A 6,042-nucleotide genomic window follows, 5' to 3' on the forward strand; every position below is an offset into this window, starting at 1 on the left:
TCCACTTCTGTACATTTCCCCATCCCATGTTGCTAGTGCTCAGCTCTGCCAGTGTTTCTCTGACGAGGGCTGCCCTGCTGTGCAGGCTTCAGGAGCTGTACTTTTGCTGAAGGTGGAGATTGAAATATGGAAAGCTTTTCTTCTTACTTCAATAAAGCTATCTGCCCAGAAATTACTACTGTGGTTTGTCTGATAACAGAAGGTGGGGAGGGCGCCTTGTATTTACTTTGAAGGTATGTTTCCTCTGGTAGCTTAGGGTTATCTCCAGCAAATAGTTCCCATGGGGCTGTGAGAACTCCCCAGTAATTGCTAATTGCTCGCCCAATGCATTGAGCCATCACCAAGAGTGAGGGTAGAGCTAAGCCTGTCCTCCACGCTGTTGCTACCTCTGGAAAGGCTGCTGATGGGTGGGTGAAACCAGACTGTTTCTGCTCTGACTCCCTCCAGGCATTTCCTTCTGTCATTTCATCTGTCTCAGGGTCCAAAAATGAACCACCACTGTGTTTTCTAACACCTGTGTGCGTGGGAAGATTCTGCAAAGGGTAGAGGAGATCTGTGAGAGGGAGCAAAGCGCAGATAAAAGCAACCTGGTGTTTATCAGCTCCTCTGCCCTCACATCTGGGACCTAGCAGAACCCATCTACTGTTATTCACAGCTCTGCTACGTGCTTTACCATTGTCTGTTCCTTCCTCAGTGCATTTCTGATGAACCTTGAATTATTTTAAGACATAATGACCTGATAAGTGACTGGGTGGCATTGGGAAGGCCTGCTGATTGCCAGGTTGTGTCTGCCTTTAACAAATGAGGAAAAAACACTTCTGGGAGAAATGCTGACACACAGATGTGTAATACTGAAAGCAAGGAACGCGGGCCAGGCCCAAACTTGTCTTGGTCCACTTAGATACGTGCAGATATGGCTGAACTGCGTGTTTTCCAGCAGCGTTTAGTTCCTGGGGACTGACACGGTGCAGCTGTTTCATTTTTCCCCTTTGCAGTGTCGAACGTGATCTAATCCTGTCTGCTGGCACAATATTGGCACTCTGTCTGCCCTCTCCTGCTGTGCTGTTTGGGCTTTTGGCCACACGCATCGGTATACTGATGAGTCCCATCAGTTTGCAATCTGTTCTCATCTGCTGGTGCTTTGCCTTCCCCCATTGGCGTGCTTCTCATGTTTTTAGCCTTATATATTGACATGCAGCTTGCATCTGGGCACCTTCAGTTTGCAGTCCATTCGTGTTTTGGCTTCCCTTAGTTGGCACACAATTGAAGTGGATCATTTTGCTATTTACCTGCAACGTTCCCTGTTGGCAGTTTGTTTCTCTGCAGCCCCAGCTGCTCAGCCTGCCTTATACAAGCTCTTATTTTTTTATCCTGAAAAGTTCATTCTGGAAAAACCCAGAACTTGGGGTTTTTTATTAAGACAAATTACACAGAGCAACTCAGAAGGAAAAGCGTGTATTCAAATAGTGCCACCACAAGGACAGTGAGGGCACCTGTCTTTAATTCTGCACAGCTTGAATTAGAAAGCAGAAAGAGAAGTTGCTTCTGCCAGCTTCTACCTGTGCTTGGTCATTCCTCCAGTCGCACACTGAATTGGGATATATCATGAGCATAAAGCTTTCATCTGAATCTCTTCTCTTGGGATAACAGTCTCGTATCTCATGGAACCATGAGACCCACACCTCGCCTTTCTAATTATGCTGCAAACGATCACGGCCTCACAGATAACAGCATGTACGTTCCCCATAAGAAAGCAAAAGAAAATCTGTCCTTTCCTTTGGCATTGATTTGATATACAAAGTTCACAACGTTTTCAATCGTGTTTCACTTGCTCATTCTCTTCATTTTGGGTGAGATTTCAGATCTCGTTCAAGAAGGAGCCCCGTATTTCTTGTGTGTTTGGTTCCCCTGGAAAAACTTCTCCTGGGAAGCTGGCCAAAGATGAGTTCCCTACTGGTTTTCTGTTCGTACCATCCTAAGTTCTGAGAGATGTGAATAAGTTATGAAAACTCCTGAAGGCCTTCTTTCTGAATCTGAGGAGTGTGGGATGAGGGATGCCCTGGACAAAGGGAAATGCACCGTGGGCCTCTGCAGTGGTTGGTTGTGGACCTACCAAGGCTGAGCAGATCAGTAGTTATGTGGGAGGGGTGCTCACTGGAGCTCTTGGTGATTCCAAGGGATCCTCAAAGATGGGCAGGCACAGCTTTCAACATGAAGTGTCTCCTTTCCATGGAAAGGATGCTGGACTTGAGAACAAGAAGAAATTCGAAAGAACCTGGCCCTAATTTCTTATTATCAGGTCTTCCCCAGCTACTTAAAACCCTTCTCTCTGGATCTGTTTCTCTCATCTTCTGCCCTTGTAGTAATCCATTTTACACCCCAAAATGTACATGACTTGGGACACAAAGTGGTCTTTAACACAGTTACCAGGGAGGGGAGATGTGGGTCTCCAAGATGCTAAAATCCAGTTTTAAATGCAAAATACAGGCAGAGAGAGACAGCTCTCAGTCAGAGTGACTAGCCTGTGCCTTTAATCATAGACTTTACTAATCATAGACTTTTTTCAGTAATCATAGGCTATCCTGAGTTGGAAAGGACCCACAAGGATCATCAAGTCCAACTCTGATGAGACAGATAAAGGAAAAGAAGGTCTAAGTCCCATATTCTCCACTTTTCCCAATCGTTTAACATGAGAGGAGTGAAAAGATTCATCCGTCAGTTTCATATAAGCATAAGATATCAGTAAGTCCTAAGTACATCTCTGAGATTAATTTTTCAGACATACCAATCAGACAAGTCCAGTTAAATCATAATTTTCTTTGTGCTTTTCCACTTCTAACATCACTAAGTACAGTCACAGTACTTACTATTTGCCATGGTTATGCTTGTAGCTATTCAAAGGAAACTTTGCTTTGTAAATATTATGTTCAGGGCAGGGGTTGTCTTTGTTATTATCAGGAGAACTAATAAAACTTAGCAGCAGGCAGAGCTTAGCCTCTCTCAGTTATTGCCTTTTAAAGCCTTTACATCTGTACATCTCATGATCTTGACTCTCGTCTTGGACCTTCCCTCACAGTATTTTTGGTTTGATGGGAAGTAGTGAACGAGTTCCTTTTTCAGCTTTACTTGCACATGAAGCTTTTGCTTTATCTAGTGAACTGTCTCTATCTCAAACCATACTATGCTGATTCTCTCCCTCATCCCACCCGGGGAGAGTGAGCAGGAGATGTGTAGTACTTAGCTGCCTGTTGGTCGTTAACCACAACAGGAAATGATTGGAACTGGATGAAAAAGCAGCCATGATAGGAAAATGGCAAAGAAAAAAACAACCCCAAACCATTTTGTTTTTGTCACACTCCTAAATTTTTGTGGTTAATTCTGAATTTTGTTGTTTTTTCTTAAATAAAAAAAAAAAGTTGAAATAATACAAAGAACAAAGAATGTCATGGGTATTTAAGAGGATTTTTTTCCCCCTTTTCAATACCACATTATTTTTAGAAAGGCAGCAAAGAAAAATCCTATAGAAAGAAGAAGAAAATGTAATTTTTTATGTCAAAGTCCATCTGAGGGTACTCTAAACTTGGCTGGACTTCTTGTCTGTTTAGTCTGGGAATGCTGACTAACTGTGCATCACTGTAGACAGAATGTTCATTTATAAATATTTGCATGTGAAAAGAAAAATACAGTGACAGAAATGTTTTATAAAACGGTTTGGGTTGGTCACGTGCCTTTAGATACAGCAAAGTGACAAAAGTGTGTTTCACTGAGCTTCTAAATAACTGTAATAGGCTCAAATACAAATAGTATGAGGAGCACTGTGGCTATGAAGTCTGAACTTCTCTGGGGCAGGCATGCACTGGTTTCTATACTGACCCTTTCTTTGCAGGACTGAGAAGTATATGTGTTTGATGGAAAATAAGCCTCTAATTACCTTTAAAACCTCATCTTTAAGCTCTCAAGTCATTCACGTGTTCTTGAAAGTTAACTCTACAGTAGAATCTGTTTTAGTGATGCAAAAAAATCAACAAAGGCAATCTAAACACAAACCACTTTGGAACAAGTTACACAGAACCAGGAATCTCCAGTTCTTAGCACTTCTAAGATCTTTGAAAATGTGTTGTGCTATAAGATTCAACATCCTGGAGTAACACTTTGAGATCCAAGGTGAACGACCGTGAAGAGAATAATTCGAAGGAATTTCTCTAGCTCTTGTATAGCCCTGGCTTGCGGGGTAAGAAAATATATTGAGAATTGTCAACAAATCTCCAAAGGGAGAATACCTGTTTCAGTGTTGCAGTGGTAGATCTGGGTTTGAGATTACATCTGGCCGGAGGCTGAAATGTGTTGCAGAAGTGGAACAGGGAGATTAGACATTTCTGAGCTCTGAGTACCCTCTGCTGGAGAAAAATACGAGTAAGAAATGTTCATTTCGTTTTCATCCAGTCTCTGTTTAGAACTGAATACCATCACAGATTTCATCATGCTTTAACTGGCATATCTGAAAGCAAGTGCATCCTTTTGCCTTATTCTGCCTCCAAGAGAAAAAAGAAATTTGGTACATGGCTAGAGAACATATGCAATGCTGGATTTAGTTTTGAAGGTATTCAAAATATCTGATGACTATTTGTAGGTAGCATAACAGAACTATCTAGCATTTATCTAAAACAATAACGAACCCAGTTCCGTTCAACCATGTAATATAGAGAAAATTATTCTTGATCTGAAAGAAAAACCCAACTTCCATATAATAAGCAAATACTGAAGACCTGTTTTATCAGGATTTGCTTGGAGGTGTCGCATCTTCAGCTCTTTCGCTCTGAAGGAGTTTCTTTTTCCTTCAGAAAAGGTCCACCAATTTTATCATGATTTATACAAACCATTTTTTCATTAGTTGATTATTAATTTCTCATAAAAGTAAAAATGCTCAGGGATTCTTCAAAGCTTATCTTTTCCTCTTCAAGCAACTTAGAAAACGTACTCTGTTCTCAGACTTGGAAACTGGTTATTCTAATATGGGTTAGTCTTCTCTGAAACTCCTTGAGATGAGAATCTTGGAAGGCTCAAACAAAAGAGAAACAAGTAGCTGCACTCTAACAAATCTCTCGGCATTAAACGGAGTTTCCTAGTTTCTAAATCTTATGAGGCACCCATCTAAATCTACAGCTTTGATAGTTTTACCTGCATCTTCCGATTCTCACCTTGGCGTTGCATAAGTTCAGATGAACACTTTGTGTGATTAAGTGGAATAGCTGAAATTTAAGAGATCATGTTTTGCTCCACGATATGCTTGAGTTTACCTACGTTGGTGCGTATGTTTTAGACTTTATTGAAGGATAAGTATGTAGACGGAGCCAGGAACTGGACTTGATGATCCTTACAGGTCCTTTCCAACTTGGAAAGGACCTTCTATGATTCTTTATTTCTCTGGTTAACTGTTCAGGTGTCTTAGGGGCATGTCAGACCATACATCCCGCTTAGGAACGTCACATATTTCTTGCCCATGTGTCAGTGAACCAATTGCTTATCGATAACATGATCACAGCTTGCCTTGGGTATAGCAAACACAGAAAAGCAATCACCGCCCTCCAAGCCCCTTCCAACTCAAACGGTTCTATCAATGAAGCTAAAGATGAGGCCGTAATGACGCTACGCTGTTATATTCTTACACCATCACAAAGCAGGCAGCTATCCTGTGTTACTCAAAGGGGAATATTTGTGTCTAAGGTGATTTGCTTCACTTTCCTAACGCGTAAACAGCCCCGTGGGCTTTTCTGCCACAAGGCCGATCTAGCTGTACATCCTGAGGATGCCATCGGGGAAAACGACGTAATTATTTTCAGGTTTTCTCCCCAAACTGGCGGCTCTCTGCCTCACAGCAAAGCCAGCGGGCGGCAGAGCGCTCTGAGCAGCTTGAAACTACAGCTCCCATGGTGCAGCAGAGCGGGCTCAGGGCGCTGACCAATCAGAAGGCGCGTGGTGAGCCGGGCGGCCAATGAGAGAGAGGCTGGCGGCCGTTGGGGGTTTGAATTTCCCCGCGGCTGC

Source organism: Cyrtonyx montezumae, unplaced genomic scaffold (genome assembly GCF_038088225.1).
Source record: "Cyrtonyx montezumae isolate F1298 unplaced genomic scaffold, pur_monq_1.0 scaffold_10, whole genome shotgun sequence".
Classification (NCBI taxonomy): Eukaryota; Metazoa; Chordata; class Aves; order Galliformes; family Odontophoridae; genus Cyrtonyx; species Cyrtonyx montezumae.